At 36.4% G+C, this 12,266-nt stretch overlaps 3 protein-coding genes across 5 annotated transcripts in view; all 3 read left to right on the top strand.

Moving 5' to 3' along the window:
* LOC126298264 (uncharacterized) overlaps window positions 1-12,266 on the top strand; it is a 226,816-nt gene that overhangs the window by 86,078 nt on the left and 128,472 nt on the right. The gene's annotated exons all lie outside the window — the stretch shown is intronic.
* LOC126299026 (protein GVQW3-like) overlaps window positions 1-12,266 on the top strand; it is a 168,570-nt gene that overhangs the window by 63,108 nt on the left and 93,196 nt on the right. The gene's annotated exons all lie outside the window — the stretch shown is intronic.
* Window positions 1-12,266, top strand: part of LOC126299023 (serine-rich adhesin for platelets-like) — a 39,553-nt gene that overhangs the window by 957 nt on the left and 26,330 nt on the right. The gene's annotated exons all lie outside the window — the stretch shown is intronic.

Below are 12,266 nucleotides of genomic sequence, written 5' to 3' on the forward strand. Positions count from 1 at the left end.
AACCCAATTTGTACCTTATCCTTTGATCGTTGTTTAGAGCGATATTACTTACGTCAATATACATGTACAATTTCAGATGCTGTGAAAATTGGAAGAATTTACTTACAGAATGTCAATCACCAACTCTCTGTTCCAAATGTGAAAATATTTTGTTGATGGCTACCTGCGTAGGGAGAAACATACACCATGATAAAATAAGGGAAATCAGAGCTCATGCAGAAAGATATAGTTAAATTTTTCCACTTGCTATTCAAGATTGGAGAACTAGTTTGGAGGTGGTTTGGTGAATCCTCTGCTGGGCACTTACATGTGATTTGTAGTGTGCCCGTCTAGAGGTAGATGTATTAAGAAGTTCATCCTTGACAGCTTGTGTATCAACACATCAGTGAAAAATACCAATCTTTATTTTTGATTCAGTAAAATATAATTTCTGCTACAGTTACAAAAAAATTATATCCTGTCTTCTCCATGCTTTGGGGAAAGAAAATAATGCTAAAATCCAGTTTTTGTTAAGAACAGAGTTTATAACATCGTGGTATTTTTGAAGTGCTGCATTAATTAATATTGTGTGTTCGAGACTGAGATGATTGATGTCCATGTGAACCATTCCCACTGTAGTGGTGTACCTTGGCCTAGTCCTCTCCCACAAATATTAACACAAAAATAATTTTGTGTAAATGTGTCCCCTAAACATATCATATCCCACAGTGACTAACAGTTGCTTTATGTTGTGTGTTGTGATAATTTTCCCTTCATGCTGGCTGAGCAAGTGACTGAAGTTGATGATAACAAGTTAGAATTATGCAGGACAGTCTTCAGGCTTTCCACAGGAATCTGTTTATGATTATAAACTAACTTATAAAAAAAATTTACAAATGAAGTATCGTATCAGAAGAAAAATGCCCCAAGAAAAGTATACTGTAAAAATAGAGAGGAGATGCTGAGCCACAGACAGGCACAATAAGATCTGACACACACACACACACACACACACACACACACACACACACACACACACACACACACACACACAAAAGTTGCAGGCACATAACTACTGTCTCTGGTGGGATAGCTTGTGAGAAGTTCAAAAAGGAAGGGTAAGTAACTGTTGCCAAGAAGGTCCCTCTTATCCTGGGGTCTGATATACTAACCCTTCCTAAATATTTTGGAAATCTAGTATAGTTGCCACATACCAGGTACAATTCCTACGGTAAAGACAGTTCCATTTCACTGTTACTCAGTATGACATATTTACAAAATTGTTCAGTTCAGTTCTTTGTTTTATGACATATAAACTGCTCTTCAGACCCAGATACATTTCCATCACCAACCACACATCATATTAAAAAGTAGAGAGGATTGGAGATTTTTGTAGTCATTTTAATAGTTCTTGTACATATTTGGAACACTTTTCTGATTAACAAAAAGCTGGTTTTGTTTCCTATTTCAAATTAAATATCATGCAATTCACTATAAGAAGGAAGAGCAGGTAATCAATTATTTCATTTGATGGAATCCCCTTTGTGATTTCTTCTATGCAAGTTGTTGTTGATGTCTGTCTGCAAATTAGTTTTTTATTCATCCAGGGATCATCTCACAACGATACAGAATTTGTCGAGGTAATACAGTGCCAATGAGCAGAGCAAAATATAACACACAATATGTATAACATGCTGTAAGAGGATAGGCTGGTAGCATATGGGAATAGGACAGGTGTATGGCAGTGGCTTAGTTTAAGGAACCATCGTTGCATTTGGCCATAGGGATATAGGAAAATCACATAAAACCCTAATCAGAATGGCTGGAGAGAGCAGCTCCATCCTCATCAGTATGAGGTCAGCATCCTAACAGCTGCATTGCCTCATTTGGCAGACATAACTGTTATGCTTTATACAGCTTCACACTTGATCCTTGTGAAAGCAGTAAACCCTAACCCTGTATTGAAATGTGACAAGGTACTGTAGTGTCACCATTCATTACAAGCCACTACTCTGGGTCCTCTAAGTAATCTTGAACTGTGTAATATGCATTACTTGTGAAGGACATTTTAGCTGCCTTTTTAAGCAAATGTGTTATCCACTACCTTTGGCAATTTGTTACTCAATTTTATGCGCTGGTGCGGTGCCTCTTTTTTTTTTTTTTTTTAAAAAAAAAAAAAACTCCAAACTAGCTCTTGTTTCATGATTAGGAATAGAACTATTAGTGTAGTATTTAGTAATATTTTATCTGATATGCCCCACAGATTGGTGTACATACTCACTTGTTGCAGTAAGGATCCCCAGAAAGGAATCGCATAGCTAAGAACTGAGTATATGTAGGCGTAATATGTCACAACATTGGCTGTTACCATCTGATGCTAACACCCTAGAAGCATAATATGTTGATGATACACTGTTTGCCAGTATCCTTGTACATACTATAATAGCTGACAATCAATGTCCATGCCTAAAAACTTTGTTGTTTGCTACACAACCTACAGGTTTTTTATCTATCCGTAATGTGACAAGAGTTGGTTCCTCTCCTTACGCTCAAATGCATACTGTTTGTTTTCTTTTTGTTGTGCATTAATTTATTACATACTGCCCAATTGTAAACATCATTTAGCATTTCATCCACTTTCTCTAACAGGCGTTCTTATGTCTTATCAGTGACTACGATGTTGATGTCATCAGCAAAGAGAACTTTTTTCCATATCTTGCTTATGTAGAATGTGATTTATGTATCTTGTCTGATTATTGTTTTACCAAACATTTACATTAGTGGATGGGTGAACATTCTCCGCCTTTTGCATCCTGTTTCCCATGTTCGTAAATTCTGCAGTGGCTTTTATTGTACTTCTTCCACTTCTGAAAGTAAACTGTACTTCATTAAGGAGGTCCTGTCTTTCATGATTGTTTCAGTCATTTTTAAGAATGAAGACAGCAGTGAATGTGGCCGTTAGTTTCCAGTTCTCTTCACACTCATGCTTGCTTTAGTTATTTTAGGAAAAAAAATGCCTAAACTAAAAGATACATTTATTATGTTTTTTAATTGGTCTTGTATGCATTCTTTGAGAATGGAGGCGGGAACCTCATCTGTGCCTGCTGACTTTTTTTTTCTTTTTTGAAAAAAAAAAAAAACTTAAGCTCTGTTGTGGGAAACATGATTGTGCTTTTTGTGTAAGTCTTTGTAGTGCTACATATGTTTTAGAAAGATTCTTCTGCAACTTCTTTGCAATACTGAAGAAATATTCATTTACAAAAGTTGCCAATTTCTGAAGACTCTGTTATTCTGTCCCCATTTTTTATTTATATACTATCACCCCTGTCTCTGCCCTCTCCAACTTCATGTTTTATAACGCCTCATACCACTCTGCTTTTTATTTTCTGAATTATATATTAACTTATCATTGAATGTTTTTTTCATTATTATTACCACAAGCGGTACCCACTTCTATTTATTTAAACATCTGTGATAGTGACATCTCATTGAATTGAGTGTACTGGCTGTGGTCTACGTTTTTCTAACACAATATTTCGACATCGTACCTAGGCGTCTTCATCAGGTGCTTCCTGTAACAGTCACAGGAAGCACCTGATGAAGACGCTGGGGTACCACATGGAAATATTGTTAGAAAAACGCAGACCACTGGCAGTATACCCAATGCGAGATGTCACAGAATTGCCGGGAAAGTCTAAGAAATTACATCTGTGATAGTGTTCAAGGGTCTGTGGGTTAGTGCACTGCTTTTACAAGGAACTGAGAAATGTAAGTGTCTATGAGAACTTTCTAAAACCTGCAGTTACCCATCTGTTTTCCTATCTGGAGCAGTAGAAATGTATACTTTCAGAAGTGTCATCTGAAAAATTGGTTTACCTAATGTGTAAAATATATAGGACCTAGCATCTAGATTGCTTTTTGTATACATTTCACCCCAGGTTTCATTTGCCAATATCTATAAAAAGTATGTATCTTAAGATCTGAGGAGATCCTTTTGTAGGCCTGCAGTTTTGTGGATTTCACTGAGCGTGTCTTTAGCTCTATCATCAGACAGTAATAATTTGAAATGCCGTGATCTCTTATAAATACTTTACAGTTTTCCCTGTCAGTGTCTGTAAGTACTTGATTTAAAATTGAAACAGAACTTCTTAAAATCATCTTTGCAGTGTTTACCATTTGTGCCACACTGAAAGTGTCCGAAAAGTTTAAGCAGTTACTACTAATTTTGCAGTGAACACATGGTGTGTCGTGAGGCAATCACACTGTTTTTAAAATAACTGTAAACCCTTACACACACAACTTAATATTATTTCAATTATTTTAAGTTACAACTAATTTCACCCTCAACATCTGTTTTGGCATTCGTGTCTCCACATATTATCATTCTAGTTTTGAGGATTTAGACCCATCTTACACCCTATGTTGTATGTTTGTTTGCAAGACAGTATATTGGATGAAGCGGATATTTCATATGTCTTGTGACCAACAGAGAGACAAATCATGCTTCTGTTATAAACATATTTAATGAAAGATTGATCTCCAGGCCTTGTGGTCTACAGTGACACACATGTTAGAACCCATGCAGATCACTATATGGCTGTGGACACTTATTAGAACACTATAGATTAAGGTTTGTTTTCCACTCACAGGCTGAATATGGTAATAATTGCTACAAATGCAATTTCTTATTAGTATAATGCTATCTTGGCAGCCCTTTGGGGAATGGTATCTACAGAGCTGAATGATATTCCTAAATTCTTTCTTGTAGTTTCACAAGTAGGTTTTTTGTATGTTATTTGTAGTGTCTGTTACTTGAAACTGTTAAATATTTCCGCCATGGCTGCAGATTTTGTGTAAGTCAAACCTGATGAGAATTTATTGAAGCTGAGCTGTATGCCAGTATAGGTCATTAGGTGATCCATTGATCAAATGAAGCCTGGTCTTTGCTTTACCTCACATTGAAATTAAATGAGCATACATTAATCATTAACTGTGAACAATTTCCCTCCAATACATTGTTTGCTCTGTTTTGTAGTATGGCCCTGAATGTGTGATACTAGTATCATTTTCAGATTAAAAAAAAAGCTAGAGTTATTTAGTACACTGAATTGCAAATTATTGATGTGTATTAGGAAAACAAATGGGTCAAATGTGGTGATGCTTCAGTGTCAGATGGACTGTTGGGTTGTAAATAGCTAATGTAACATGGCCAGAAATTAAAAACATAGAAAATTCTTTATGGATATGCTTATATGAAACAATCTATCCCACTCTCAATAAGTGTAGGGAGTTTCTCACAGACTCATTCATAGCAGATTACAGTGCACTGTAAGGAGTTTTTCTGAATGGAAAACATTGTACACCTCAGATCTCAGAAAAAATTATATTGTTTTCAAGATATAGAAAGACATTCATTCACTAAAAAGCCCATGAAAATTATTTGTGACTAGAAATCATAGTTTGGCAACAGCACCTGTGTGAGTTCTAAACTATTTATTCATATGGAATCTTTGAAGCTATATTTTCATATTACACCACTCCAAGGATTGTAGATTGTATTTTATTGGTCCTGTTGTCTACATAGCAGCTTATGCATAAGAGATTGGACAAGTCAAGTTATAAATATACAGGCTGAAAGTAATTTCAAGGCATACATATGTAAGCTTACAATAATACACTTTACACGTAAGTAAGTATTCATATAACACGTTTCATAAATTTAAATATTCTTCAATGGAGTAAGAGCAGTGATGCTGTAAATATGACTTAGAGATTTTCCAAATGTATTGACCTCAGTGATAGCTTTTATGTTTTCAGGAAGTTTGTTATAAAGCTTAACTCCCATGTCAAAAGTACCTTTGTGGCACAGTGCTGTGCTGATTTGAGTCATATGTAAGTTTCTGTTTTGTCTGGTAAAGTGATCATGTATATCACAGTTTTTTTGTAGTCTCCGGTCCTTGCCTATTACATTCAATTTAAAGAACAAAAGGGTTTCCATAATGTGTACACATGGTAATGGGGAATACCAGATTTCTTAAAGAGGGGTTTACAAGAGTCTCTAGGCTTGCACCCAAACAAGATTCTAATGGCCCTTTTTTTAGTTTAAAAGTGCTATTAGCTGTTTTAGAGTTTCCTCAGAAGGTGACCCCATATCAAAGACGAGAATGAAAGTACGCATGATATGCATTCAATACTGTTTTCTCACTACAGCATGATTTTAATGAACAAAGAAGATAACATGTTTTGCTCAGTTCAGCATTGAGATATTCAATATGCTTATTCCATCTGATGTTACTCTGCAGCCAAAGTCCTAAGAATTTGGTTTCAGTACTGTTACCAACTGGCTCGTCATTGATAGAGACTGATGGGATGAACATGCCCTTGTTAGGAACATTGTGGAATATTAGAGCAACGGTTTTCTTACTGTTTATTACAAGCTGATTACTCTGTGCCCAGTTACTAAGTTGTTTCGTGACCGTTTTTACTGTCTGCTGTAACTGTTCATCGTCGCCTCCTTTTAGTAGAATCGTGGTGTCATCTGCAAATATGATTGTTTTGTGTGCATCAATATTTAAGCTTACATCATTTATGTACAGAAGAAACAGAAGGGGTCGCAATACAGATCCTTGGGGCACACCACATATATATTTCGTGTGACCTGTACAGCAATATGTACGAGAACCTGTCAGTGTTGGATACAGGGCAGTGATTAGGTGGCTTGTAAAGTAAAAGCAATTATGAACCTGAATGAGAATTGTTACACTTTTCACAGCTTCCATTTTTAGAATTTCATGCTTCTGTGCATATTTCTTGGCTGGATGCAGTATCTTTCTGTATGTGGAAGTTTTGGCAGTGATGGTATCTCGGATACCTTGTACAGCTATTTTAAAATGTTAGATCTTATTATACAGTCATGAATCAATAGTGTGAAATGAGTTGTATACTATATCAGTGTGTGGTGTGATATGATAAAATACAGACAACCAAAGTTAAAATGATGGTAGTTGTAATGTTAGATGGCACCTTCTTGTGATTCTAATCATAATAGTTTGTTGAGATAAAAGTTGGATTTTCTCTATGTATTCTGCAAGTGACTGTTTTTGTGTTCAGGTTGTATTATTCTTGATTTGAGGCTGCGTTTTGTGTTGGACACACAATGGACTTCTCTATTCTATTACATAGCATCATTGTTCACTCAGAAGAGCTGGGGAAGTTGCTAAAAGTTTTAGTGATGACAGTAAAAAGTTCTAGTGTCTGTGTTATGAGTATGGCCATAACTTCAAAAATTATGAGCATATCTAAAACGTTATGTAGGAAAAGTCTGGTTGTCTAGAGGATGACTACTTGTGACAGTTGCAACATTGTAGCACTGATAAATAACTTTGCTTCAAATAATGACATTAGCCAGTAAAGTTTCAAAGGGATTTTTCTAAGGCTTTTGCATAGCATTGACAAGAAAAGTCAAAAATCTTCCAATAGGTGTACCCTCGGGCAAAACATACTGTATAAATATGACAACTGTGATGTGGAAATATCAGGTATTTCATGTGTGGCGAATCAGTGATTACAATGTATTTTCTAACTTGTTCATGGTAAATACAGAAGTAAATAATTCAGAATATTTTTCAAAGTACCATTTCAACTATCTTTTGATTGTATTTATTTTATTATACATGGGCACAAACAAGCAAGGAAAATGACAATCATTTTTCAGTTACAGCATCCTCCTAATTGACAATTTTGTTGTGGTTCACTTCCTAAATAGCTTAGTTTCTGACATTGGTCAGTCAAAGTGTACAATGAGGATTTTGTCTCTGAGCAATATTTAAGTTAAACTACTTTCCCTAAACAACAAAATTGAATTTTCACACCCCTAAACAACAGCATTGAACTTTCACACTTTTAATCATATGCTAGACTTTGCACACATGAAAATTCGTGTGTTCCAGCTCTGCAACTCAGTTAAAAAAAAAAAAAGTTGTGCACATTTTGGTGACTTCACTGTCACCAATAACTGTATCTTATGTTCATCATTGTAGGTTGAAGCATTTTACTTTGTGATGTTCCTTTCTGCTCGATATTTGAGTGGTGGTTCATTCTTTGCTGCAGTGCGATAATGAAACTAAGTGGAAATATTTGTTCCTGAGAAAATTTGGCACTACTTAAAGATTTTAATGTGCTCTTAATTTTTTCTGCACACAATTGAAAAAGCGTGCTCATAAAATTTGGAAAATGTCTGCAGTAATGCATTGAATCTACGATCAACCTTATGTAGGCCTACTCAAGAAAAACATCACAATAATAAAACATTGAGCTGTGAATGTTTAATATGAAAATAATGAAGAAACTAATGCAGCTAAATAATTTACTGTTTTCGCAACTGTTAATAGTGGGCAAGAAAAGAACACTGTAAGGAGTTGATTTATTCCACGCACTACATTTCAAAAGCTATCTTCCATCTGTGTGTTTAGGTGAAGTGTTTAGATAATTTCTGTTAAAAACACCTGAAGTTGGATGGTACCTTCTGAAATTTTTATTGTTAGTCAATGGGGGTGTGCTGAAAAGTAATGCCTCAGAACCGTAAAGGTTTTTAAAGAAAACAAACTTCATTAACATTCTACATATTTATTAATCATGTCTACATATTTATTTCTCAATGTAGTCATCCTGGCAACAAATACATTTCACGCAATGAGAGACCAGTTAGTTGATACCCTCACTGTAAAATGTTTGACTTCTCCAAGGTAAGGTTTGAAAATCGAATGGGGCCAAGTTGGTACTGTACAAAGGATGACAGTGAATCCAAGGCATCTAATTGTTGCAGATGTCACAGTGCTCCTATGTGGTCTTCCATTGTCATGCTGAAGGAGATGGGGCACCATGTGGGAACAAACTGTTCTGCGGTTAGAAGTTAGACTACAGCATGCTGTTTCTCATGCACTGACGTAGTTGTTACACACCACCAATTTACACGCTACAGTTTGGAGCCCTCTGTTTGCAGGGGTTGAAATTTCTGCCAGTGAAGCATGAAAGTTGACAGAGTAATGCTCATGGCATGTAATACCTCAACCAAAATTGCACACATAATAAAAAATTCTGAGACATTAATTTTCAGCACAAACTAGTAAAACAACTCTAGCAGAGGTTGGAAATTTTATTACTGCATACACATGTTGCCATGGTCATCACCATTTCATGTGGAGATGGACACGTGTCTAGAAGAGAAATGTGTCATCCATGGCCCATGGCTGAGAATAATTGTGGCATTTGCTTGGAATAATTTGCATAAACCTTTAAAGACCCGCATCAGGATGGTCATATCAAGTACATACATCTGTATTCTTTGTACATGAACTTTTTAAAATACTTTTCCATATGTTAAAATAAGCTGAAATGATCATAATACAGTTAAGTGGACTCGAAGTAGTAATATATGCACAGTTTTATGTAATGCTACATATGAATTTACCTGTTTCTACAAATCTTATTAGCGTGCTAGGACACAGGAAGGTAAGTAATACTTCATTTCTCATAACACAGTGAAGCAGGTCCAATGAGAGTTCGCACAGGGATTAATTTTAGTGGTTTGTAGTAAGCTGAGTGAGTAATTGTGTTTCAGATAGCAGGGTCGATCTAATTTCTTGTGTGTCTGTGTACTCCTGTATCTGTCTTTATGCCATCCTTTGTTAAATCCTTTATGTATTGAATTGGTAACCCATTTGTAATGTCTTGAAGAGTGAACGCATCTACACATGAGATATAAACAAAAATATTTTCTGGTACTCTCCTGTTATTTTCCATTTGGGAAATTCAGTGGTGGGAGGCACATTGAATCCGGAAAGGAGGCATTGCATTTATCTTTTCTTCACAGATCTTGGCACGAATTATCACATACACCCTGACTGGAAACAAAAATTTTTAGGCATATTGGCTTCAGTGTGATTTTAAATGACAGACACACATAACAAAAACAAATGCAACACTGAAGAAAGTATAGTACAGCCTACATTTACATGCACACAAAGCAAGTTTCCACGCTGTTTTAATTGCACACTTTGCCCACTTCCACAGCATTATGTGATTATATTCTGGGGTATGTTATTATATTCTGGGGTAGCACAACCACTATCTGAATCATCCTCTTGATCCAAAACATAACTATAAGATAAATGCACTATGCATGACAAACAGATTCCTGCAGGTCCCTCTTCCAGAAGTCTTTGATTCTCTCACTCCCCTGCAGTTTTGTTCTAGAAACATGTAAATATGCAAGAAAGAAACAAAAATTCCAACATAAATGAACATGATAACAGACAAGCTCCATGTGCAATTAATAAGGACATCAGCCTTTAAACCTTGACTACAAATAGTGTTATAGGAACTCCAGGTAGGAATATCAACAATGTAGGAAAAGACAGATTGTTGCTTTGTTTAAGGAAGACGCATTAAGTTGCAGCCAGTTACAATTAAGACACTTACCTAAAGCTTTTGGCTGCAGCCTTCATCAGCTAAAGAGAAACATACACCATTCATTTGCACAAGCAAGCACACCTTATGCAAATATGATGGCCAACTCCAGCATTCTGGCCGTAGATGCTGAGATTGGCAGTCATTTGTGCATAACAAGTGCTTGCTTGTGTGTATGAATTGTGTGTGTTATGACATTCCACAATCTGTTAACATTTACTGTATGAATAAAGAATTTGAATTAGAACCAGCAAGAATATGCAATGTCAGTGTTTATACAGACAGGAACAGAATCCACGCCTGGGTGGCTCGCAGCTTGAGCTTTGTGAATGAGATCAGTGGATTGTAGGTATTCAAGTAAATAACTTTCGCTGATGGCATGGTACAATTTTCCTGCTAAAATCAAAGGTACATACACTTCCATAACAGTTGTGTGGTATCAAAAGGTCGTTTATGGCACTTGGAAACTGTACTATGCATCCAGTAGAAACTGGTGTGTCATATTTCAAAGTTACTGTACACCAGATTTGATTTTAAACAAGCCATTTGCTAATGTTTAGGTGCGTTGTTTACATTCATAGGTTTAATCAGAGGTGTACTGTCAGCTGCCCAGTAGTTTACACTGGCAGTCTCTTTGAGTTGACTTCCAAATGACATTACTCTCTGACACAGAAATCTTTAGACTCCTAAAGGAGCAGAAGAGGTGCAGTTGTTGCAATAATTTACTCATTTGCTGTGATACCTTAAGTGCTATATAGTTCATTCAGCAAAAGTACCCAGTAAACAAAGGAGTTAATACGTACAAGACACCTTTCGCTTGATACAGTAGCAAGGGAGTGAAATATCATTCTTCTGGGTCTCAGGCCCTGCAGGAATCCATGGAAATGAGCAAGCTGACATGGCAGCAAGAGGTGATGGCAACTAAATCAATATACTATCCCATGCTGTACCCTCGGCTGCTGTTACTCGTTGAGAAAGAGTGGTTGGCAGTACAAAGTAACAAATTAAACCTGATGAAGCCAACAATTTTGCCATGGTGACATTGTTGTAGTCACACAGGTAGAAACCAGTGGCCTTAACATGTCTGAGAATGGGCCACTGTACTCTGACACAAAGGGAACTCCAGCAGCAGGAGGACCACCCGGGTGCATGGCTTGTTGTGCACCAGTGCTGCTATGCCACACTTTCCTTGATTGCATTATATATTCTGACAAAAGGGCAGCAGTTTGTCTTGATAATGATTTTTCAACTGTTTTAAATACAATGAGATGAGTGTGGAAAGGGGTTTAAGGTTTTGCACGTTATGCAGCTTTCTGTCAAAATTACTGAGTAGATTATTTTAATATATCTTCAAGTGACTAGTTCATTCTTTAAGAGTGAGTAATCAAACAAGCTACAATTATCTGATAAGTCTTACAATTTTGACTGTACATCTATTTTGTGCCACACTTACTGTATTTATGATCTGACCAACCCAGGTACCACTGTATAGGTTTTGACCTGTTTCGATCCGTGTTGAGCATGGTGATCTGTCTGACCTAGCATTCACATCTGTGATGTGAAGATTTGCTATAAATGAAATGTTGTTTGAGCTCCTTTCCACAGTAGGATACCTAGCTACGGACATGCAGGTTGCTGAAGTGATGTTTAATTGAAAGACTTGTACCAGCCACATGCCATTATTACCAGAATCTACACAAATATTGTCCTTCCACCAACCTTTTTGGCCTGCATGTGAAGAATAATCTCAGGAACCACTGTAATGTTTTGTTTTATTATTATTATTCGATCACTGGGCAGGCACTGTAGTCTGAAAGTTC

This window comes from Schistocerca gregaria, chromosome X (genome assembly GCF_023897955.1).
Source record: "Schistocerca gregaria isolate iqSchGreg1 chromosome X, iqSchGreg1.2, whole genome shotgun sequence".
Classification (NCBI taxonomy): domain Eukaryota; kingdom Metazoa; phylum Arthropoda; class Insecta; order Orthoptera; family Acrididae; genus Schistocerca; species Schistocerca gregaria.